We start from the raw sequence: 25,574 nt of genomic DNA on the forward strand, positions 1-25,574 counted from the left end.
ATGTTAAAGGCAGTGTCCTTGAAATTCTCCTGGAACAGCGAGAATAAAGTAAAACAATGGCATTGTGTACATGGAAGAGAATGTAAACAATTATGTATTAACCAACAGTAGCTTGCTAAGCCCCACAAACCCTGTCAAACCCTATAGAAGTGTGCTAAAGATAGAAATAAACTACATTCGCTATACTTCTGTGAAGACTCTGTGAATAGTCTGAGCGGTTTTCCAATACCTGGCTCTCAAACAGGGACCCTTTTCGGGCAGAGGGAGCTCGGCAGGTCCGCGCTGCGGGAAGACGTGGAAGCGGATCGGGGCCAGAGCAGATTCGCGCAGTGGGGAGACGTGGAAGCAGATCAAAACTGGGTTGGTGGGTTTGCATGCGGTGAGACGTGGAAGCGAGCCTAAGCTGGGGAAAACCAGGACAGAGGAGCCTGGGGCTTCTTTTCTTCCAGGGTGGTAAAGATGGAACTCAAATAAGATTGTAATGCTAAAAGTGACTACAAAAATGAAGCAAATATTTCATATTTATGAGATTTTGTGGGATGTTTCTGGATTTTTTTGAGATTTCTTTGGAATGTGAAAATTTCCGGAATTTTGTGTGGTTTTGAGGAGAGCTGACGTATTTTGAGGGATTTTTCTTGAATCTTATGGAGACTTGCAGAGATTTTGTTGGATGTTTCTGAAATTTGGTGGGGTTTTTAGAAGATTTAGGGAATTTTGTGGGGTTTTTCTGGAATTTCATGGGATATTGATGAGATTTTGTGAGATGTTTCTGGCATTTTGTAGGATTTTTCTGAAATTTTGTTGTAATGCGAAGATTTTGTGGGATGATTCTGGAATTTGGTGGGGCTTTTACAAGATTTAGGAAATTTTGTGGGCTTTTCCTGGAATTTGTGGTGTTTTTCTGAAATTTTGTGGGGCTTTTCAAGAATTTTGTGGGATTTTTCAGGTATTTTGTGGGGTGTTTCTGAATTTGGTGGGATTTGGAGAAAATGCAAATAATTTTGTGGGATTTTTCTGGAATTTAGCTGAATTTTTGAAGATTTTTGAGTGATTTTCCTGAGATTTTGTGGATATTTGTGGAGATTTTTTGGGATGTTTCTGGAATTTGGAAGTATTTGGAAAAGATTAAGGGAATTTTGTGGGATTTTTCTGGAATTTTTGGGGATTTTTCAGGAGTTTTGTTGGAGGAGATTTTGTGGGATGTTTCTGAAATTTTGTGGGATTTTCCTTGACTGATGTGGGAATTTTTTCTAGATTTTGTGGAAATTTGTGGAGATTTTGCAGGATGTTTCTGTTATTTGGTGGGGTTTTGAGAAGATGTAGGGAATTTGGTGGGATTTTTCTGGAATTTCTGGGATTTTTCTTAAATTTTGTGGGATGTTTTTGGAATTTTACGGGATTTTGAGAAGACTTAAGAATTTTGAGGGATTTTTCTGAGATTTTGTGGAAATTTGTGGAGATTTTGAGGGATGTTTCTGGAATTTGGTAGGGTTTTGGGAAGTTTTAAGGAATTTTGTGGGATTTTTCTTGAATTTTGTGGGAATTTTCTGGAATTTTGTGGGATTTTGAGTAAATGTTAAAGAATTTTGAGGGATGTTTCTGGAATTTCGTGGATTTTTCTTGAATCTTCTGGGATTTTTCTGTAATCTTGTGAAATTTTTCAGGAATTTTTTCAGAAATTTGTGGAGATTTTGTGGGTTGTTTCTGGAATTTGGTAGGGTTTTGAGAAGATTTAGGGAATTTCGTGGGATTTTCTTGAATTTTGTGGGATTTTTCTGGAATTGTGTGGGATTTTGAGAAAATGTTTTGGAATTTTGGTGGATGTGCCTGGATTTTTGTGAGATGTTTGTGGAGTCTTCTGGGATTTTTCTGGAATTTTGTAGGAAATTGGAGGAGATTTTGTGGGATGTTTCTGAAATTTGGTAGGGTTTTGAGAAGTTTTGGGGAATTATGTGGGATTTTTCAGAAATTTTGTGGGATATTTCTGGAATTTTATGGGATTTTGAGAAAATTTAAATAATTTTGTGGGATTTTTCTTGAAATTAGTGGGATTTTTCTGGAATGTTGTGTGATTTTGATAAAATGTGAAAAATTTTGTGGGATATTTCTGGAATTTTCTGGGATTTTTCTTAAATTTTGTGGAAATTGGAAGATATTTTGTGGGATGTTTCTGGAACTTGGTAGGGTTTTGATAAGATTTAAGGAATTTTGTGGAAATTTGAGTAAATTTTCTTGGGCATTTCAATAATTTTGTGGGATTTTGAGAAAATGTGAAAAGTTTTGTGAGATGTTTCTGGAATTTTCTGGGAGTTTCGTAAATTTTGTAGAAATTGGAAGAGATTTTGTGGGATGTTTTTGGGATTTGGTAGGGGTTTGAGAAGATTTAGGGGGGGTTTTTAAATTTTTCTGCAATTTCGTGCAGTTTTGCTGGAATTCTCTGCGATTTTGATAAAATTTAAATAATTTTGTGGGATTTTTCTTGAATTTTGAGAGATTTTTCTTGAATTTTGTGGGACATTTCTTGAATTTTGTGGGATTTTTCTGGAATTTTGTGGAATTTTTGTGGAATTTTGTGGGATATTGAGGAGATTTTGTAGGATGTTTCTGGAATTTTGAGGGATTCTTGTGGAATTTCACAGTATTTTGAGGAGACCTGAAGATTTCTGAGGGATTTTTCTGGAATTCTGTGGGAATTTTTGGAGATTTTCTGGGATGTTTCTGGAATTTGGTGGGATATTTTTGGAATGTCAAGGAAATTGTAGGAGATTTTCTGGGATGTTTCTGAGATTTTGTGGAAATTTTTAAAAATCTTGTGGGATGTTTCTGGAATTTGGTAGCGTTTTGAGAAGATTTAGGAAATTTTGTGGGATTTTTCTAAAATTTTGTGGTGCTTTTCAGGAATTTTGTGGGGTTTTTCAGGAATTTTGTGGAAATTGGAAGAGATTTTGTGTGATGTTTCTGGAATTTCATAGCGTTTTGAGAAGATTTAAGGAATTTTATGGGATTTTTGTGGAATTTTGTTGGGCTTTTGTCCTACTTTAAGGCAAATTTAGGGAGGAAAACTCCAAACGGGGGTTTCCCCAGGGAAATGACCCCTCCCCCCCAACTGGTTCGGGAAAGGAAAAAAATTTCCTTGGAGAGAAGTGGAAAAAGCTGTTTATTTAACAGAAATTGAATAATATTAAATAATAAAACCTCTCGCTGTTGAATGGGATGGCAAATCTAGGAAGAAAAGTCCTTTTCATGTGGTGTAGCTCGGCTCGCTCAGGTTCTTCTCAGTCCTTTCGGCGCTGGAAAGTGCCAAGGCCCAGGCCCCGCTGGGTCACAGGCGTGAGCTCCCGGGGTTTGGCTGGGTGTTCAGTCCAGAGCAGGTTTGCACAGATCCAGGTAAACAGGGAAAAAACAAAGGTCCAGGGAACTCCTCTGCCTCAGCGAGCTAAAACTAACTAAAAGCCAGAGAGAAGCTCTGTCCTGCAGTGTGTCCGTGCTGCAGACACCACAGTCCAGGAGCGGGATGTGCGGGAGTGATGTTTTCTTTCAACACAAATTGCGCACTTCTTCTTCCGCCCCCTTCGCACTCAGGGCCAGTCTTAAAGGTGCACAACTTAATATAGAACATAAACCAGACGATTGGGGATACCAGGATCATAAAGTCACCCCAGGACAGCTCTATATATGACCTTTTTATTATTATTTCTTTTCCGACCAACTGGCCTTCTTTTCAGACACTCTAAGTCTTTTTTTAGCAAGAAAATTAAGCAGCTTTACAGTAGCCTCTTCAAGCACCTTTTGTCCCCCTGACAAAAGCAAATCATCCACATCCTGCAACAACCTAACTCCTGAGGCTGGAGTAAACTCTCTTAATATTTTCTGCAAAGCTTGCCCAAACAAAACCAGTGACGCTGGATATCCCTGTGGGAGGACTGTCCCTGTCAATTGTTGTTGTACCATTTTCCTTCCTTTTGTTCCAGTGATTTTCCTTTTAAACATGATCCAGTTCAGTGGCAAGCAATGCCACTGCCTAAAGCCAATCACATGTTTTGTTTTAGTAACCAATCGCTCCCTGTCCCAATTTTTCGCATCAAGTCCATCTTAGGCGGAGGGAGGTGACTAACGAATTAACCAAGGAAAGATAATAAAATACTTTCCCCTAAAGTTTTCCTATAGCCCCCACAGAGGAAGCTGCAGGAGAAATACCTGGGCCTGCATAGGGACAGCACCAGCCCCACAAGGCAGCAGCTGCAGAATCGGCCTCAGAACTGAATCCTGCCAATTCTGCCTTTTTACAACAAAACACACAAAAAGCAGAGGGGCATGGTGAGACACAAACTTGGAAGAATTTAAGATTATAGAGAAGCTGAGGCCTTAATTAAGAATAAGCCTTGCTAACTCTAATTAAAATCAATAGATGGGCCTTGCTAAAATTAAAGGTAGATAGAGAGGCCTTGCTAAAATAGAGGTTAATCATTGGCTAATAACTAATTGTCAACTTCATGCTTGTTCAGTTGGGCTTATAATGAGAAATAAAGTATCTGGTAAAGAACTTCAAGAACATAAGCCAATTGCAAATCAGAAACTCCTTGAAGATATGAAACAAGGAGCCCAGCCAAGGGTCCATTTGTCACTTTGCATTGAAAAGGTAGAAAGGTCAGAACGAGGAAGAGCCATATCCCTTCCTCCCTTCTGTGACCCCTCCTCATAAAAAGACCACCGATCCATTTCAAGGATCAAACTACCCATGCTTAATTTCTTTTTTTCCTAAGTAGCATAGGAAGTGAAAAGTTGGTGGTAACTGGGTCATGAATATGTATTTGTATTCAATACTTCTGTCAATAAAAAGCCTGTATTCACCTGTGCTCGGGGCCGTGTGTATTAAGGGGTGACCTGACACATCGGCCCAGTGCTGTGAATAAACATACACTTTTTAACCCTAAAACAGTTAAAGAGTCTTTGTCTGTCTCAGTTGGATATTGATACCAGATCATATCCAGATTTTAGTAAATCAGCCTTAAAATGAATCCAAAAATTGCATGTGGAAAAAGGAAAAGAACTTGTGGGTTTGGGAAGACGAGGATGGATTTTGTTAACAGCAAATAGGAAAAAGTACCAACAGAAGGACAATTGTTTTTAAAACACTCCCATGTGGAGTGACAAAAGAAGGTTATAGTCTTGAGCTCAGATTTGTTTGTGCAAGTGAAACAACAACAACAAGAACAATGATGATAATGATGACGATGATAATGATGATAACGATGATAATGATGATAATGATAAAAATATAACGCAATAATATATATTTATATACATAATGAAAAATTGATAATGTGAAATACTGTTGACAGTACTGATTTGTGAGTTTGGCTGCTCACTGTAACACTAAACACCCTACAAAAAAAGGACTGGCTAAGACCCAAATGTCAGTGGTAAACTGCAAATTTTATACAAAGAATAAAGGAGGAAGGGATGAAATTGTCTGTTTCTATAGGGTTTGGTGATGCTGTGATGTGGAATGCTTTGTCGGTTCCTGTGAAAAACACAGGGATTAAGACTGCTGGGTTTTTCATGTACCAGACTATCTACAAGCTGCAGGATTGGTTGAACAGGTGAAGGAGTTGTTAGAAGAGAGCAGTTGATAAAATGAGGAGATGGGAACCTGTCCTGGTGGAGAACCCATCTTCCAGGTGTGTTCCATGCCCTTAACAATGGGCCCACTGGGGAAACAGAAACGCCTGGGTGTGCAGGGCTGCACCCAATTTGCAAACACAACCATGGACAGTGAGACTTGGACTGCCTGGGAAATTGTTCTGGGTGTGATGGCCCCTGACAGGGCCACCCCAGAAGCTGCAGGGCTGGCCCTTCATGCACTGGAATTAGGAAAAAGCAGAAGCAAATGAAAGTTAACAATACAAGAATAGGAATTCAGATTCCTCCAGGATGCTTTGGTTTGGTAACTGCTCACTTCAGCTTGGCCTTGCAAAGTGTTGATGTCATAGGAGGAGGAATTGATGCAGATTATCAAGGAGAAATTGAAGTAAGTCTGTTAAACAATAATGAACAAGATTTTGTTTTCCAACCCCATGGCAGGGTAGTACAGTTATTAATATTGCAGTTTTAAAAACAATTGTGAAAGAAGGACATCCACCGCAAATCACCTCTGTTCATGGAGATCAAGAGTTTGGATCCAGCAGACCTAATAATGGAGCCAGAGTGTGTGTCCAGAGGCCAAATGACCCTCCAGAGGCAGCTGAAGGAACAGCTCTGGGGAAAGACAACACTTTGAATCCTGAAACCTGGGCAGGAATAATGGGAGTATGTCCCTGCAGCCAAGTGTTCTCTGACACAACAAGCTGATGTTATGGGATATTGTTTTACAGATGCTGCCAGACCAAATCTCTCTGTTTGCCCCAAGGACCCCTTTGGACAATGCTCTGATCCACAGGGCTCCATGTGAAGGCTGATGTGACACTGAGGGACTTGCACACCAATTCCAGCCAGGAGCTAGAAATTGGGATCCTCTCCCCTTTGGCTGGAGAAGTGCCAGGCTCCTGGCTGGAATTGGTGTGGAAGTCCCTCAGTGTCACATCAGCCTTCACATGGAGCCCCGTGGATCAGGGCATTTTCCAAAGGGGTCGTTGGGGCAAACAGGGAGATTTGGTCTGGCAGCATCTGTAAAACAATATCCCATAACATCAGCTTGTTGTGGCAAAGAACACTTGGCTGCAGGGATATATTCCAATGCTTCATGCTCAGGTTTCAGGATTCAAAGAGTGTTGTCTTTTCCCCAGAGCTGTTCCTTCAGCTGCCTCTGGAGGGCCATTTGGCCTCTGGACCCACACTCTGGACCAATTATTAGGACTGGTGCATCCAAACGTTTTATCTCCACAAACAGTGCTGACTGGAGGTGGATCTCCTTCTTTCACAATCGTTTTTAAACTGCAATATCAATATTTGTGATAACCTGTCATGGGGTTGAATCATCCAATCTTGTTCATTCCTTTTTAACAGAATTTCTTTAATTTCTCCTTGATAATCTGCATCAAATCCTCCTCCCATGACATCAACACTTTGCAAGGCCAAGCTCAAGTGAGCAGTTACCAAACCAAAGCGTCCTGGAGGAATCTGAATTCCTATTCTTGTATTGTTAACTTTCATTTGCTTCTGCTTTTTCCTAATGAATTCCAGTGCATGAAGGTCCAGCCCTGCAGCCTCTGGGGTGGCCCTGTCAGGGGCCATCACACCCAGAACAATTTCCCAGGCAGTCCAAGTCTCACTGTCCATGGTTGTGTTTGCAAATTGGGTGCAGCCCTGCACACCCAGGCGTTTCTGTTTCCCCAGTGGGCCCATTGTTAAGGGCATGGAACACATCTGGGAGATGGGTTCTCCACCAGGACAGGTTCCCATCTCCTCATTTTATCAACTGCTCTCTTAACAACTCCTTCACCTATTCAGCCAATCCTGCAGCTTGTAGATAGTCTGGGACATGAAAAACCCAGTAGTCTTAATCCCTGTGCTTTTCACAGGAACAGACAAAGCATTCCACATCATAGTATCACCAAACCCTATAAAAACAGCCAATTTCATCCCTTTTTCCTTTCTTCTTTCTATACAATTCACAAAGTTTACCATTGACATTTGGGTCTTTGCCAGTTCTTTTTTGTAGGGTATTGTCATAAAGTTCCTTTACCTTTAAGAAAGTTAAAGTTGCTGGGGTCTCCTGGGAGTCTTTTCTCTTGACCAATTATCGGTCATTGCTGAGAATTGACAGCAGTTTTAGCCATTGAAAAGTAGAATCAACTTGTGAACCCCACCTTAAAGTGTACACCCAGAAGTCTGTGGTGCTCCTTTGTTTTTTTGACTGTGAAGCGTGGCGGAGCTCCGGCTGGCCTCCGGTTCCCTGCCCAAGCCATGCGGCCGGGCAGGGGCCGGGCCGGGGCCGAGCCGGGCCCGCCGCGTCTCTCGTCTCCCGGCCGGGAGATGAGGCTTGCCCCGAGCTAGGTCGGGCTGGGCCGGGCTCGGCCCGATCTCTGGTTCAGCTGGAGGTTTTGCTGTAACTACATTCACTAGAAAACTGCTGAGTGAAAGAGGAAAGGAACTCTGAGCCTGTAGCAAGCAAAGACAGAGACCACGCTCTCTAAAAGCAGCTATGAAGAACTTTCCATCGCAGACGGCTCTAGCTCCTGTTCAGCAGAGATCACCGAACCATCTACAAAAGCTTGGGCAAGATTTTAACTCTTTCTTATCCAGATGAGACTTGCGGATTAATCTTTTCATCCAGAGAGAGAAAAGGAGAGTGATCAACATGAAAAGAGACTTTATAAACTACTAGTGGCAAGAAAGAAAAGAGACTTCAAGAAAGGTAGAGAATTAAGGAGATGCTTTAATTAAGCTGAAATATCTTTCTGTTAAAACTATGGAAATGGACAATGAAGTCTTGAGAAAAACCCCTTTAATTCATAATAGAGTATGGAGAGGAATAAGGTGTTCAAAGTGTAAATTTAAGTAATAAGTGAAGTAATTGTGGTATAGTGAAGTGCTGAGAAATTTGAAGCCTTGAGAGGCAATGAGAAAAACTGTTTCTTAGTGAAGCTCACAGAAGCAGATGAAGAATACTTTTTTGCCTTTGACTAACTTATCCTTAAAAATGCTATCTTCAAACTCATGACCCATAACACATTTTCAGAGTGATGTGGAATGGGAGGGGTGGGCTTTAATAACAGTAGCTCTGAGCAGCTGATATCAGAGAAACGAGAAACTATAACAAAAATAGTTTTCTTGTGACAAACTCCATAAATTAACAGAAAGGAACTTCTGTTTCTCTACAGAAACTGAGGAAAAGACTATGGAAAGAATTAGAACTGTTTAAACCATCAAAATTATACAGTTTTTGTCTCTGTTGTCATGTAAACAAAAGAATAGTGAGCAGTAAGAAATGAAAAGGTTTTTCTAAAAGTTTATTCTGGTGTTCTTATTCTTGTAGTTTGTCAATAAACTTCTCTTTATTCCTTTTAAGTTTTATGCCTAGTTTGCTCTTATTTTAATCCATATCTCACAGCAGAAAAATAATAATTCTTTTTTCCCCCTTGTTTGTTAATTACTGGTTCAAAACCACGACAGGTATTTAGTGTTACAGTGAGCAGCCAAACTCACAAATCAGTACTGTCAACAGTATTTCACATTATTGATTTTTAGTTATATATATAAATATAGATTATTGTGTTGTTATTGTTATTTTTATTGTTATTGTTATTATTTTACTTGGACAAACAAGCCTGAGCTCAAGACTAAAACCTTTTTCTGTACCTTCGTGTGGGAGCATTCCAAAAACAACTGTTCTTTCCGTTGCTGCTGTTAACAAAATCCATCCTCGTCTTCCCAAACCCACAAGTTATTTTCCTTTTTCCATATGCAATGTTTGGATGCATTTTAAGACATCCTGTGGTTCAGCCTCTTTTAACCGACTGCCCCACTGCTCGCACGGTGCTGCGACCTCAGCCCCACTCCAGAGCCAGTGAACTCTGGGGAGGGCTTCCCTTCTGGGAATTTCAGATGGGACTGATTCCTTACATTTACATTTAAAAAGTGGTATTTTGTTGTGATCTGGCCAGACTTTGCCAATTTTGTTTCACCAGTGGGCAGGGTCAGCACCAAAGGCACAAACACCACCTGAAGGAATCAGTGTCACTTACTGCAGCTCTAAGCAGCAAAGGATCACAAAAGGAGCAGCTCAGCAATGCACCCAATCATCACTGCCAAAGATTGCCTGCAGGGATTAACAAAGATCCAGTTGCCCTCAGACTTTGCCATCCCCAGATCCACCCATCAGCTGGGGAAGCTGTCACAGCCAAGGACTGGAGAGCCACTCCTGGACACTGGGAAATCCTGCAGGTGCCTCCAGCCACAGGTGAGCCTCAACCCCTGCTGTGAGAGAGGGCCCAGCTTTGATAGTGCTGGATAAACAAACTGACAGCACTTCTGGTGTGGGAACATCTGCTTTCATCCTCCTCTTGGGTCCCTAGCAAAGCCTGGCCAGGCATCAAGGAGGAACCAAGGGAGTTGACTCTGACCATACACCCCAAACAAGGCCAGATGTCGGATTTCATGGCCTTGTCTGGCTTCTAAACACAGAAAGGTCAATCCATGCTTCATTGATGAGTGGATACATCTATCACAGTGCTAATGACCATGCATATTTCACTAATGAGCAGACAGACAGATAACCTTTGGTTGGAAGGTTCATCCAGAGGTCACCTTAGGCTCGGGGCCTGTTGTTCAGGCCTCACTCAGGGCCTGTTGTTCAGACCTTGGCACTTCAGGGACGAGGTTTAGTGCTGGGCTTGACACTGCTGGGTGACTGGCTGGACTGGATGAGCTCAGAGGTGTTTTCCAGCATAATGGATTCTATAATTGCAGGATTCTATCTGCTGCATTCAGCTAGCTCCATTACTTAGCAGCATAACTTTGGTCCAAAAGCCCCCTCTTGCTCAGCGCTTGTGGCCTAAGGCTTCAGCTCCTTCAGCTCCTGGTGCTGAGCTGCTCACGCTGAAGGAGATGACTCAGAGAGAAGAACAGAGTTCATCCAATTCCTTCTGGGACACAGAGAGGGGAGGTGTGAAAACAGGAGCATTGTTTGGTGAGGCCTCTTCTCTGCCCTTCACACCTTTCAGGGCTTTGAAGCAGCCAAGAGCTTTCTCCAGGAGTTCAATGAAGCAGCTGTTCCTGCTCCCAGGTCTGGCTCTTCCCAGTCTCTGACCTTGACTGGTTTTGTCCCTCTTGCTGTGCCCTCTGTTCCCCCAAGGCTCGGTGGCTGCTGCCCAGGACTGTGGGACTGGCACAGATCAAGGGGTCGAGCCCCTCCTTTCGTTGCCCTTGGAGCTGCCTGGTCACAGCAGCCTTTTCCATCTGGAAGCTCCACATGGAGAAGGAGTCTCCAGCTCTGTTCCTGGCGCAAGGTGCAGGAGCCCAGGGCTGCCATCTCAAGTCCCTGTTGGCACTGAGGGCTCCCAGGTGCCTCAGGCTGCTGTGCCACCACTGCACAGGGAGGGAAGCATGGCAGAGGCTGCACTGAAAGTCAGCTCCATGTGCTGCTCTTGGTACTGCGGTGGTGCTGGTGTTGCTGGTGCTGCTGGTGCTGGTGCTGGTGTTGCTGCCGATGGTGCTGGTGCTGGTGATGCTGGTTCTGCTGGTGATGCTGGTGCTGCTGCTGCTGCTGCTGGTCGTGCTGCTGGTACTGCTGGTGATGCTGGTGCTGTTGCTACTGTTGCTGCTGGTACTGGTGCAGGTGCTGCTTGCAATGCTGGTGCTGGTGCTGCTGCTGGTGGTGCTGGAGCTGCTGCTGCTGCTGGTGCTGCTGGCACTGCTGGTGCTGCTGCCACGGTTGCTGCTGCTGTTGCTGCTGCTGAAACTGCTGGTGCTGTTGCTGCTGGTGCTGCTGGTGGTACTGCTGGTGGTGGTGCTGCTGCTGCTTCTGCTTCTGCTGCTGAAACTGCTGGTGCTGCTGCTGCTGGTGGTGCTGGAGCTGCTGCTGCTGCTGGTGCTGCTGGCACTGCTGGTGCTGCTGCCACGGTTGCTGCTGCTGTTGCTGCTGCTGAAACTAATGGTGCTGGTGGGGCTGGTGCTGGTGCTGCTGGTGCTGCTGGTGTTGTTGCTGCTGTTGTTGTGGCTGCTGGTACTCCTGCTACTGCTGGTGGTGCTGGTGGTGGTGGTGCTGCTGCTGCTGCTGGTGATGCGGGTGTTGCTGGTGGTGCTGCTGCTGAAACTGCTGGTGCTGCTGCTGGTGGTGCTGGTGGTGCTGCTAGTGGTGCTGCTAGTGATGCTGCTGGGACTGCTGGTGCTGCTGGCACTTCTGCTGCTGGTATTGCTGGTGCTGCTTCTGGTGCAGCTGCTGCTGCTGGTTCTGCTGCTGCTGCCGCTGCTGCTTGTGCTGCTACTGTTGCTGCTGCTGAATGCTGCTGCTGCTGCTGCTGCTGCTGCTGCTGCTGCTGCTGCTGTACTGCTGGTGATGCTGGTGCTGCTGCTGGTGCTGGTGCTGCTGGCCCTGCTGGTGCTGCTGGCCCTGCTGGTGCTGCTGCTGGTGCTGGTGGTGCTGCTGCTGGTGCTGCTGGCACTGCTGGTGCTGCTGGTGCTGGCGCTGTTGATGTTGGCAGTGATGCTGGTACTGCTGCTGCAGCTGCTGGTGCTAGTGGTGGTGCTGCTGCTGATGAAACTGCTGCTGGTGCTGCTGCTGCTGCTGGTGGTGGTGGGGCTGCAGTTGGTGCTGTTGGTGCTGGTGCTGCCGCTGCTGCTGCTGGTGCTGCTGGCACTGCTGGCACTGCTGATGCTGGTGGTGCTGGTGCTGGTGCTGCTGGTGCTGCTGGTGCAGGTGCTGCTGGTGCTGCTGTTGCTTCTGGTGCTGGTACTGCTGCTGCTGGTGCCACTGCTGCTTGTGCTGCTGCTGTTGCTGCTGCTGAAACTCCTGGTGCTGCTGCTGCTGGTGCTGGTGCTGCTGTTGCTGGTGCTGCTGCGATCATTTTTCCAGCACTGCCCCAGACTGAGGGATCAGATCCAGGCACTGCTGCTGCTCCCTCGGGACCAGCCCCAGTTTGGTTGTTGCTGTCAGTGCCAGCAGAAGCCATGGCTGGAGCAGCGGGTGCTGCCAGTGCCCCAAGGCCCGGGGCTGGAGGGGTCCTTGGGCTGGGGCTGGGAGGGAGCTGCCCCTTGTTCTCCCTCTGCCTCACGCAGAGCTGGGCCGGGCACAAGTGGGGCAGCAGAGCCAACAGGGAGCCTGCGAGTCTCTTCCAGCCGTGCCTGCTCAGAGTTTGGCCTTGGAGTTTCAGGTGGGCAAAAGCAGCTGCTCTGCTCCCTCTGCGTGTCCCCGTGTTCAGCAGTGCTGCTCCATCAGTCTGTGCCCAGCAACGGGGAAAAGCCTCAGCCCTGCAGGGCCAGGAGCTGCCGGGCTCTGCCTGAGCAGCTCAGCCAGCGGGAAGGGAGCTGCTCCACATGGGAACCAAGAGCAAAGGACACCTCTTTTTCATAGCATGATTTCTGTTTAAAGGGGAAAAATGTGGAAAATAAAAGATAAAATCTTCTATAAAATGTGAAAGATAAAAAGTGTGCAGTGAAAAATCTTCTATAACTTTGAATTAAGGCGTAATTGGTCTTTTGAAACATAAAACTCAGTTACTTACTTTGTAAATGTGCTGATGGCATGATGCATCTTACCGGCCTCAGGAACCTTTTAGAAAAAGATTTTGGGGTTTGATTCCAATATTGCTATTTTAAATTGTGGTGAAATTGGAGTGAAGCAAGAAGAAACTGCTTTGCGCCTTGCCAGCTCCAAGCAGCACTGGGAATCTAAACTCTATCAAACCCCAAATCCTTTAGAAGACGTCCTTCCTTCTCACCCTGTGAATGAGCTGCACATTCCCTTTCAAACATTCAGGGGTTTCTTAAAGATGCAAACTCACACTTACAGCTTTTTGCGCTGGTTTGGAAGTGCAGAAGGGCGATTCTTCATTCATCAGCTCCAGACTGCACTGCCTCAGGAACCAGCAGTGGCATTTCTAGAGGAGGAAAAGAGTGCAATTGCACAATTCCAGCCAAAAAGAAAGGAAGAGTGGGACATAGAAAACATCCTGTGCAGATGCAGGCATTCAGCTGGGACTGTGGAGAGTTGGGCTTCTTGCCAATTGGATGTGTGTCCCTAACTGCAATCTCTTGGCCTGCAGGAGAGTCTCACTCACCTGCAAAAGCAGAAAGCTCAGGCGGTGTGCTGGGAACAGGCGGTGTGATGCAAAGCTGTCAGAGCAATGTGAGGGCAGAGTGAGCCCAGCTGTGCCTGGGGCTGAGCCCAGCAGAGCCCTGGCAGAGCCCAGAGCAGCCTCAGCATCCGCAGAGCCCGGCTGCAAAGAGAGAAACCAGAAACCGCCCGTCAGCTGAAGGCTCCTGTCCCCTTGTTCCAGCCAGCCGCTGTGCCCAGGCCATGCTGGCCGTGCTCAGAGCTGGGCCCAAAGCTGCCCATCACTGCTGCCTCTGGGAGCAGAGCAGGAGGGCAGGACATGTGCCCAGCCTGCAGCCAGCCACGGCAGATCCAGTCCCTCAGCAGCTGCCCAGAGACAAAAAGCAGCTTGGCAGCCAACTGAAGAATTGGTTGCATCCACCCCAGCCAAGGGGGGAACCTTTGGTGCTGGCCAGGCTGTGCCATGCCCAGATCTGGGAGCATCCCCTGGCTGTGGACTCACCTGCAAATTGGGCGTGGAGCAAGTCTTTGAAGAAGACATGCCAGAATTGAAATCCATCATCTTCAGCTGGCCAGCTGGAGGAAGAGATTGCCATCCTTGAGGTTGCCCTTGGTGTCTCCAGCAGCAGCCCCACCTGGTAACAGCTTCTCCAGGGGCTCCTTCTCCTTGCCTACGGGCCAGACCAGGCTGTCAGTGCTCTGTCCAGGGTCCCAGCCATCAGTGGAGCAGACAAGCAAAACCAGGGGGAATGGTGGCCACCAGTGCTTGCCACACCAGGTGTCCAGCTCAGCTCCAGCCCAAGAGCTGTGTGTTCCCTTCTGATGAGCCCTGCTCAGAGCTACAGGCAGGACAAAAACAGCCTGATTTGCTTTGCCACTGATTGCCAAGAAATGTGTGGAGCTGTTACCTGCCAGGCCGCTGGATCCAACTGTGCATGTGGATCTCTCCCGTCTCCTAGGGCAGATGAACACCCTGCATCCAAGGATGGCGGAAAAGGTCTTCTAAGGATGGCCTGTCCAAGGGTTGCATGGACAAACACCTCTTAATAATATCTTGGCATTCTGAAGAGAGAAACCAGGAATCAGCAGTCAGTTGGAGAAGTTGCCGCCCCCTTGCAATGCCCAGGCCATGCTGGGTGTGCCCAGAGCTGGGCCTAAACTTCCCCATGGATTCCCTGTTTGCAGGAGAGCAGGACATGTGCCACCTCCTCAGCAGCTGCCAGAGCAGGATGCTCATGAGCCCGCTGCTGTCTCCCAAGCCTGGTGTTCCTCCTGTGCCCAGAGATGAGGATTCACCTTGGGAGAGCCGTCGTGGGAACAAGATCCGTCCCCAGATCATCTGCTGGCCCCTCATGAATGGGTGCTTCCCGATGACCAGCTGGTATAGCAGGAGGCCCAGGGACCAGATTGTTGCTGCCTGGCCATGGTAGCGTTGCTGGTGGATCCACTCAGGTGGGCTGTAGGACAGGGTTCCTGTGGAACACAGATGGAGCTCATCAGGGAGATGCTGCTGCTCCCAGAGCCTCACCCCAGCATCCCTGGGCATGTGGGGGCTGCCCCAGCGGCACACGGGGTGACCCACTGCCCTCTCGCCAGCACCTGGGACTTGGCTACAAACCCAGGGCTGGAAAAGAAGCTACTGCTGCTGGAAGAGGGCAGCAGAAGCACTGGGGAGGCCCAACCATGATAAGCAAATAAAACCCCACCCCATGGTAGAGAAAAACACACTCTCCTCCCTGCCTGCATGGCCTCCAAAAAATTGTTAATAAGCCAAGGCAAACGTGGGGAGCAGAGGAGTTCAAGCCCTTGCTCACTGATGCACCAAACTCTCTGGGGCATGGGGTCAGACCCCCGCCCTCTGCTACCCCCATGGGGGTTTTTGTCAGGCTGGCTGTCCCAGCCCCATCCCAGGGCACAGTGGGTGCTGAAGGCTGTTGGCAGGGCTGGGAGCTGGCCCCCCTCACACCCCCATTCAAATCAATTTGGCTCAAGCATTAATCCCATCCTGGCAGCAACACGGGGAATCCCTGGTCCCACACCCAGGCTGGGCCATGAGATGGCCAGGAGCATCCCCTGCCAGGGCTCACCTGCAAACTGGGTGTAGGCTGTGTCTTGCAGGAAGGCCCCACAGCCAAAGTCGATCAATTTCAGCTCCCCTGTGGCCAGGTCGAGCAGGATGTTCTCCGGTTTTATGTCCCTGTGCAGGACCCCGCAGCTGGTGCAGTGCTGCACGGCCTCCAGCAGCTGCCTAAACAGCCCCCGCGCCTCCTCCTCCGGCAGGAACCTCCGCTCCGCCAGCAAATGCGAGAGGTCCTGGCACCGCTCTGGACGCTCCAACACTAACACGAAGCTGTCGGGGAGCTCAAGCCACTCCAGCAGCTGAATGACTGCAGCACAGCCAGAGGACACCCTGTCCAGCAGCACGATCTCCAGGGGAGCACTGGTGCCGTTGGGCTGCGGGAGGAGCACGGTGCTGTCAGTGGGGCTGAGGCCGTGCCAGGGCTCTGGGACCCCTCAGCCAGCCCGGGATGCTCTGCACACCTCGCTCACCCCCACGCCCGCTCTCCCCGCAGGGCTCTCGGCGGCTCCCACCCTGCCCGGCCCCGGCTCATCCCTGCCCGGCACGCCCCGGCTTCTGCCGCTGGCCCCGCTCACTCACCAGCTCGCCCCAGAGCCGGACGCGATCCCGCAGCACACATTTGATGGCCACCTGTGAGCAAGGAGCAGCAGAGGGTTGAGCTCGCTGCCCGCCCCGCCGCGCCCCCGCCATCTCCTCTGCCCCCTCCTCCTCCTCCTCCTCCTCCTCCTCTGCCCACCGCTCACCGGGGCACCGTCCAAGAGTCGCGTGGCCGCGAAGACGCTGCCGAAGCCGCCGCGCCCCAGCAGCGGGCCCAGCTTGTAGCGCTGCTGCAGGGCCTCCTGCGCCTTCCCTGGCGGCGAGTCGCGGCCATCAGCGCTCGGCCCGGGGCCAGGAACGGCCCCCGAGCGCTCCCCGACCTCCCCGGGCCGGGCATCCGCAGGCGTTCCCTCATTGGAACGCGGCAGCGGCGGCTCGGGGCCAGCGGCCGCGCTGCTGAGCGGCGGAGCTCGGGCCGGGGAAGCCGCAGCGGAGGCGGCGGCAGCGGCCGCGCCGCCTGTGTCCTCCGCGGGCCCCGGGAGGAGCCGGGGCCGGGGGCAGGGCCGGGGCCAGGGTCGGGGCCGGGGTCTGGACCGGAGCCTGCGTCGGGGCCGGGGCCGGGATCGGGCCAGGCGGAGCCAAAGGGCAGCGATTCCGCCCCAGCCCCAGGCAATGATGCCCGCCCAGCAGCGCCAGCGCCAGCACAGCCAGAGCCGGGCGGAGGCGAGACCACGGCGGGACGGCCGCGGACGGGGACGGGGCCGGGGCGGGGGCCGGGGCCGGGGCCGGGGCCGGGGCCGGGGCAGCCCCGCAAGGGCCCGTGGGCGGGGCCGGGGGCGGGCCGGGGGCATGGCCCGGGCGGGCACAGGGAGAGGGAACCTGGAAGAGGAGGGGACGAAGGAAAAGGGAGACGCGGAGGGAATGTGGGACAGTGGGAAAGGGAGAGGAGAAACAGAAAAGTGATAAATTTGATGCTTTCGCTGCTTCCGCTGCTGCTGCTGCCGCCGCTGCTGCCGCTGCTGCCGCCGCTGCAACTGAAGCACCGGGACCGTTTGTCCCCGTGTCCCTTTGTCCGTTGCCCGCTCGGCCCCGCCCCGAGCCCCGCGCTCCCCGGGCAGCCCCTGAGCCTGGCCAAACACGGGAACTTTTCCCTGTTGAGCCAAGAGCCAGAGTCTTGACTCCTGCACAGGGGCACAGGAATGCCCTTGGTTGCTGCTGTGCCTCGTCCCTGCTGAGGGTCAGACACCATCTGAGCACATTCCCTGAATGCAGAATTTGTACCTGACCCAAGCACTGCACTTGTGTCTCCAGCATTGCTTTCCAAGTAAAACAGTGGAAGGCAAACTGCGTATAGCTCATGGTATTTTACAGTGTCTAAAACTTGCCAAGTCTCAGATCTTAGAGGTGAGATCCATTTGGAATGAATGGGATGGAGAAAGTGCAAGATGGAAAAGAGAAACATAAAAATAAATAGAGAAAAACATATTGCTTGTTTCTTTTGATTTTATTTTCATTTCATAAAGAAGTGGTTTCAATTTTCCCAGAATCTTCTCCACAGTCCTTTCTGTTCTTTCCAAAAACCTGTCCTGGAGAAGAAGGCACAGCTCCTGTCACAAGATGTGCCCCCAGCTGCAGCTTCTCTTGGCTTCCCACACAGTGACTGCAGCACAACTCTTGCAGCAGAGCAGGACAAATGTTTGAAGAACTTGACAACTTGTTCTTTCTTTTCCTTGTGGACAGTGGAGTTGTGCCATTGGTAAGGTTTTCACTGTTCCTCTTCTAGCCAAAGAAAACATGATGAGGTACCAGGAATTGTTGGGGAATACATGCCTGGCTGAATGTGGAGAAAGAATCTCCAGAGCCTGCAGCCAGAAGTGGAGAGCTAATAATTCCAGTAGCCCCATGGGCATCTTGAAAGTGATCTGGAACGTGAAGATGGGCTGACAGAGGGAGTTTGTTTCTGTGTTTAGTTTAGATGATTTCACATCTCTTGCAGTGGTAGAAATCAAGAGCACAATCAGTTGATGATAAGCATCAGAACATGATAAGCTGGACCTCTCAGTGGATGACAGAAAGACTGTGAAAAGGAGAAATGCAGGGAATGACTTGGTAAACTTTGTATATAAGAAGGCACATTTTTTCCTAATAATTCCCAATTCATTCCCTTTGCTTCTATCCTTTTAAAAAGGCCAACTGCATGTCAGATTCCCCATGAAATGAGAACCCTGAGCTTGTGGGACTGCCTGAAAGGTGCCCTGTTCCTTTTTCTTCTGCTGCTCAGAAGAAACAATGAATCGAGTTGGGAAGTTCTGGTATTTCTTTCTCCTGCTGGATTTCTTCATTTTATTTGCCACTGCAGAGGCAGTTTCTGTGATGGCCTCTGTCAGTTGATTCTATTTCAGCAGCAGCAGCAGCAACAGGGCTGTGTTTGAGCACTGCAAATGTGACCTGTGTGGCTTTAATTCTCCTTGACTTTGTGCTCAGGGGGTTGGGAGCATTTTGATCTCTACTGATCATGATGCCTGAAACAAAAATCCTGAGTTCCCTGTAACAAAAGCACAGTGGGTAGCACTGATTGAAAGAGGCAATTGCAGTTGTATTACTAAAATTCAAGTGGCAAGCAGAAGAGGGGCAAGAGCAGCTTGGATCTACAACTGCCAAGGCAAATGTGGATTAAATAATTTTGTGGGACTTTTCTGGAATTTTGTGGGATTTGAGAAAATTTAAATAATTTTGTGGGATTTTTGTGGAACTTTGTGGGATTTTTGTGGATTTAGTGAAATTTGCAGAGATTGTGTGGGATATTTCTGGAATTTGGTGGGGTTTTGAGAAGATTTAGGCAATTTTGAGGGATTTTTCATGATTTTTTTGGGATATTGAGAGAATATTGTTGGATGCCTCTGGAATTTTTTTTTTAATGTTGTGGAAATTGCAACAGATTATGTGGGATATTTCTGGAATTTGGAAGGTTTTTGAGAAAATTTAAATAATTTTGTGGAATTTTTCTGGAATTTGGTGGGAATTTTCTGGAACTTGGTGGGATTTTTTTGAATTTTGTGTGATTTTGCTGGAATTCTGTGGGGTTTTGATGAAATTTAAATAATTTTGTGGGATTTTTCTTGAATTTTGAGGTATTTTTCTGCAATTTTGTGGGATTATTTTTAGAATGTTGTGAAATGTTTTGAAATTTTGTGGGATTTTGAGGAGACGATGAATTTAGAAAATTTTTTCTTAGATTTTGAGAAATTTTGTGGAGATTTTGTGGGGTGTTTCTGGAATTTGGTGGGGTTTGGAGACGATTTTGGGGAATTTTGTGGGATTTTGAGAAAATTTAAAGAATTTTGTGGGACTATTGTGGAATTCTGTAGGGTTTTGGGAAGATTGAGGGAATTTTGTGGGATGTTTCTGGAATTTTCTGGGATATTTTTGGAATGTTGTAGAATTTTCTGGAATTTTGTGGCATTTTGAGGAGACTTGAAGAATTTTGAGTGATTTTTCTAGATTTTGTGTAAATTTGTAATTATTTTGTTGGATGTTTCTGGAACTTTGTTAGATGTTTCTGAAATATTTGTGGATTTTTGTGGGATTTTTCTGGAATTTTGTAGGATTTTGTAGGATTTTGAGAAGACTTGAGTTATTTTGAAAGTTTTTTCTTAGATTGTGTGGAAATTTGTGAAGATTTTTTGGGATTTTTGAGGAATTTTGTGGGATATTGAGGAGACTTGAAGAATTTTGAGGCATTTTTCTTAAATTGTGTGAAAATTTGTAAAGATTTTGTGGGATGTTTTTGGAATTTGGTAGGGTTTTGAGAAGTTTTATTGCATTTTGTGAGACGTTTGTGGAATTTTGTGGGATTTTTCTGGAATTTTAAGGGATATTGAGGAGACCTGAAAAATTTTAAGGGGTTTTTCCTAGATTTTGTAGTAATTTTTAATGATTTTGTGGGATGTTTCTGGAATTTGGTAGGGTTTTGAGAAGTTTTAATGCATTTTGTGGGATGTTTCTGGAATTTTTGTGGGATTTTTCTGGAATTTTCTTGGATATGGAGGACACTTAATGAATATTGAGGGATTTTTCTTAGATTTTGTAGAAATCTGTGGAGATTTTGTGGGATGTTTCTGGAATTTGGTAAGGTTTTGAGAAGATTTAGGGAATTTTATGGTATGTTTGTGGGAATTTTATGGGATTTTTATGGAATCATGTGGAATGTTTCCTGAATTTTGTGGGATTTTGCGGAAATTTTCTTGGACATGTCTAGAATTTTGTAAGATTTTTCTGGAATTCTGTGGCATTTTCAGAAAATTTAAATAATTTTGTGGCATTTTTCTGGTATTTTGTAGCATTTTTTTGGAATGTTGTGGAATTTTCTGAGATTTTGTGGGATTTTGAGAAGACTTGAGTAGTTTTGAAAGATTTTTCTTGGATTGTGTGTAAACGTGGAGATTTTGTGGGATGTTTCTTGAATTTGGTGGGGTTTTGAGAAGATTTAGGGAATTTTGAGGGATTTTTTCGCAATTTCATGATGCTTTTCTGGAATTTTGTGGGATTTTGAGAAAATGTAAAAAATTTTGAGGGATGTTTCTGGAATTTTGTGCGATTTTTTTTGAATGTTGTGGAATTTTCTGGAATTTGGTGAGATTTTGAAGAGACTTGAAGAATTTTGAGGAGTTTTTCTTCGATTGTGTGAAAATTTGTGGAGATTTTGTGGGATGTTTCTGGAATTTGGTAGGGTTTTGAGAAGGTTTTTCTAGAGTTTTGCCGGATTTTTTTTTTAAATCTGTGGGATTTTTCTGGAATTTTCTGGGATTTTCAGTAAATTTTCCTGGGCATTTAAAGAATTCTGTGAAATTTTTCTGGAATTCTGTGGCATTTTGAGAAAATTTAAATAATTTTGTGGCATTTTTCTGGAGTTTTGTAGGATTTTTTTGGAATGTTGTGGAATTTTCTGAGATTTTGTGGGATTTTGAGAAGACTTGAGTAATTTTGTAAGATTTTTCTTAGATTGTGTGGAAACTTGTGGAGATTTTGTGGGATGTTTCTGGAATTTGGTAGGGTTTTTAGAAGATTGTCCTGGGTTGATTATGATGTTAAAATGTATCCCCATTCTTCCACGCAACCCAGACACCGGTTTTGTATTCTTAAAATTTCATCTAAGAGTAAAAGTGAGTGGAAAAGAAGCACCGAGTCTGTTATCAGAGACTGTACTTGCTCCCCCCCCCGCATCGGGAGTTTTGACTACAGCACAGACAGACAACAAGAGACAGATCGCCTTGGCTTTCCAGCCAGCCGGAGCAGAGAGGTCTTCCTGGACTGTTTTCTTTCCCTTTTTCTGAAACGAATCGAACCTGCTCTGGACTGGGGACTCGGGGGAGCACCGGGAGCTTGCACCCGTGGACTACCGGGAGCCCAGCCTGGGCAGCGGCATTGTCCAGCCCGAGCAGATGGCGGCCCGGCTCCCGCCTCGGTTTCTGCCCGGCTGGCTCGATCAGCCTGGCTGCCGTCCGCCTGCAGGCTTCAGTGGGGCCGGCCGGGGGCGAGCGGGAAGGAAGCCGCCGTCGGAGCGAAAGCCTCCGAGAGAGAGCCGGCGAGAAAGCTTCCTCGCAAAGGGAAGGGACCGAGCCTCAAGCCGCTGGTGGCCCCGTCGGGCCCGCTCCTCAGCCCCCGCAGGCGTTGTCGCCGTGCCGAGCGGCCGGCCGCTTGGGGAGCCGCCTGGGGCGTGGGCGGGGAGGGGCCGATGGCGGCGGCCCCAACCATCGCCCAGCAGGGGGCGGGGAAAAGCCCGGAAGGCGGCGCCGCGGGAGCCGGCGGGGGAGGGCGGTTCCGTGCCGGGTCCGCACGTCTCGGCAGCGAGCCCCCGCAGGCGGGCCCGGGGCCAAAGACCTCCGCGGACCGCCGAAGAGTCGGCCTGTGCAAGCGGCCGCCCGCTCGCCGCCTCTGCTGGCGATTCGAGTCGAGTCACGCCGGCGAGCGGTGGTTTCCAGCCGCGTCCCACCGCACGCTTCCGCCTGCTTCCTTTCCCCCGCTGTCCGCCCCGAGGTCCCGCTTGCAGGCTGGTGCCGTGTCTGCTCCCCGCGGGGTGGGGACGCCCCAATGCCGGCCTGTGCAAGCGGCCGCCCGCTCGCCGCCTCTACCGGCGACTCGAGTCGAGTCACTATGACTCTTAACAGAGGTAAGTATGCATTACTAACTGGGCTTAGCCGCGGAAATCAGACCTCCTCGTGGTCCCGCTGGATACCCGCAAGGGTAACTAGCTGATTTCTGCCCCAGTGTGAGTGAGGTTGTGTTTTTCACTGCCTCCCTGCCTTTGGACTCGCCACCCAAAGTGCAGTTTCACGATTTTGAGTCGAAAAATTATCGGCAGAAGCTCCTTAAAAGCTCCCTGCCTGAAACCGAGCCCGCCGGTAAAGTTGGGCAAAGCTGACAGCGCTTGAGGGGGTGCTGTTAGTCAATATTCCCTCAATTGGACTTACTTTTAATTTGAAACGGCACCACGGTAAAGGCTTTAAAGCTACTCCGTGTGTCCACGGCGACTCAAACTAATTTTAATGACTGGGATATAAAATCGCCACAAAAACCAAATTTTAAACCCTCAGAATTGGGAAGGGAGGTTTGGAAAAGTTTAAAACTGGAGTTCTACAACTCGATGCATTGTGCCGAAGAATGTAATGGCCATTGTGTGGGGCGGGAGGGGTTGGAGGAATACCCTGATGTGCACTGTGATGATACAATGACTTGCTTATCTCTAGATGATAACGGGATTGATAAGAGCCAGGAAAGGATTACCACACCCCCACCCACCCAGGAAGAAGCAGCCGTTTTATCAGAGCCAGAGGAAAGCACTATTCAACCACCAAACAATGGGGAATCAGAAGACTGCCCTGTCATATCAGTTCCAGATAAGAATCCACCCTGCCCGCGCTGTGGTATTAAAATGAATCAAATGCTTGAATTAACTGAACATTTACTCAGAGCACATGGAATTAGAGAATGCAAATTTAAATGCAGCAAATGTGATTTGGAAAATACAAATTTTCACAGCATTGCCTGCCACTATCCAAAATGCAAAGGTAAAATAAAAGAACCATCCCCAGGAAAATGGCCCTGCAATGTATGCCAGATGAGTTTTCAAACTAAAATTGGACTGGGACAACATAAAAGAATTGCACATCCAGCAGTCAGACACCAGGAGAGGCTAGAAGCCATGAGACCAAAAGAAACATCAGCAAGAGGAGCCCACAGGAAATGCTGGAGTGAAGAGGAAAATCTACTGATCCAACTAATAAAACAATATGAGGGTAATAAAAACATTAATAAACTGATTGCTGAACACATCCCATCCAAAACTTCAAAACAAATCCGTGACAAGAGATGCTGTCTGATGTTAAAACAACAAGCCTCAATTGGATTACAAACTAACAGAAAAACAGAAGAGCAGCCATAGGAAAAAATTCAAAAGCCATCAAAGCATAAAGAAACCACAATAAATCAGTTGAAAAAGCACTAGGAAAAGATTATCCCATCAAAGATCAGCGATGGCGCCTTCATTGTGTACCAGGAAGCCTTCCAAGAAATTCTCAAAAAGAAAAATAAGAATCCAGCCCACACCATTAGTGAAATAACCAAAGACTGCATGAAGGTATTTAAAGGGATGCACAGCCGGGAAAAGAACACCAGAAAACCAAAACAGGGTCACTCGCAGCCTAAGAAGAGACAAGCAGAAAATGGACGAGCAAGAGAGTTATTAAAAAGGGACAGTATCTAAGATTCCAAAAACTATTTTACACAGATAGAGGGAAACTGGCCCACATCATCCTTGATGATGTGGAGGGGTTAAAGTGCCAAATTCCAGCTGACGAGATCAGCTCAGTATTCTGTGAAAGATGGGAAATACCCAGCAATTTCAAAGGCTTTGGAGATTTTGAAGCAGAGGGAACAACTGACAACACTAAGTTCCTGCCACTGATAACTGCCAAGGAGATTGAGAAGAACATCAAAGAGATGGCCAAAACATCGGCTCCAGGCCCAGATGACATCACCCTGGGGGATCTGTGCAAAGCAGATCCAAAATTCTCATTACTGACAGAGATTTTTAATCTCTGGCTAATATCCGGAACAGTTCCTGACCAAGTGAAGAACTGCCGCATGCTCCTGCTTCCAAAATCGGACTGGCCAGACCGTCTGAAGGACATCAACAACTGGAGGCCTATCACCGTCGGCTCAACGGTGTTGAGTCTGTTCTCCAGAGTCCTGACAGCGCGTCTGAGCAAGGCTTGCCCCATCAATCCTCGTCAAAAAGGATTCACAAGGGCACCGGGATGTTCCGAGAATCTCCAGCTCCTGCAACTGTTGCTGAAGACCGCAAAGAGGGAGCACAACGAGATTGCAGTTGTTTTTGTGGACATTGCCAAAGCCTTTAATACAGTGAGTCACCAGCATATTATAGAGGGCCTAAGGCAGAGGAAAGTGGACGAGCACATCATTAATCTCATCCAAAGCATGTATATTAACACCTCTACATGCATTAAGACCAAGGATGAGACATCAGCTCCTATTAATATACTAAAGGGAGCCAAACAGGGGGACCCTATGTCCCCACTTCTCTTTAACCTCACGCTGGACCCTCTACTGTGTAAATTAGAAAAGGAAGGGCAGGGATATAAATGTGAGGGTGCCAACATAACAGCTATGGCTTTTGCGGATGATTTAGTGTTACAGAGCAACTCCTGGGAGGGGATGATGCATAACATCAAGATCCTCGAGACATTTTGTGACATCACCGGTCTCAAGACACAGGGGGAGAAATGCCACGGCTTTTACATCAAGCCAACTAAGGACTCCTATACCATTAATGATTGCCCCCCATGGACTGTGAATAACACACCCCTCAATATGATACCCCCAGGAGAATCAGAGAAATACCTTGGGCTACAAGCGGACCCCTGGGTTGGCATTGCCCAGGCTGAACTGTTAACAAAAATCAACACCTGGCTGCAAAGGATAGGGAGAACACACCTAAAACCACTGCAAAAAATAGATCTGTTAAAAGTTTACACCATCCCCGGATTATATTACATCGCTGACCACACAGACACACCATTTGTGCTCCTCAAATCCATTGATCAAGTGGTACGGACGAAGGTAAAAGAGTGGCTTCATTTACAAGCTTGCACTTGTGACACTTTGCGGTACTCAAGCACAAGGGATGGGGGCTTAGGAATCTCTCGGTTAGAGGATCTTATCCCC

The 25,574-nt window shown here is 47.6% G+C and overlaps 2 pseudogenes; both read right to left on the reverse strand.

Moving 5' to 3' along the window:
* LOC131589891 (zinc finger protein 850-like) overlaps window positions 1-25,574 on the reverse strand; it is a 480,942-nt pseudogene that overhangs the window by 48,690 nt on the left and 406,678 nt on the right.
* Window positions 14,619-18,848, reverse strand: LOC131589770 (serine/threonine-protein kinase pim-1-like; annotated as a pseudogene).

Source organism: Poecile atricapillus, chromosome 30 (genome assembly GCF_030490865.1).
Source record: "Poecile atricapillus isolate bPoeAtr1 chromosome 30, bPoeAtr1.hap1, whole genome shotgun sequence".
In the NCBI taxonomy this organism is placed as follows: Eukaryota; Metazoa; Chordata; class Aves; order Passeriformes; family Paridae; genus Poecile; species Poecile atricapillus.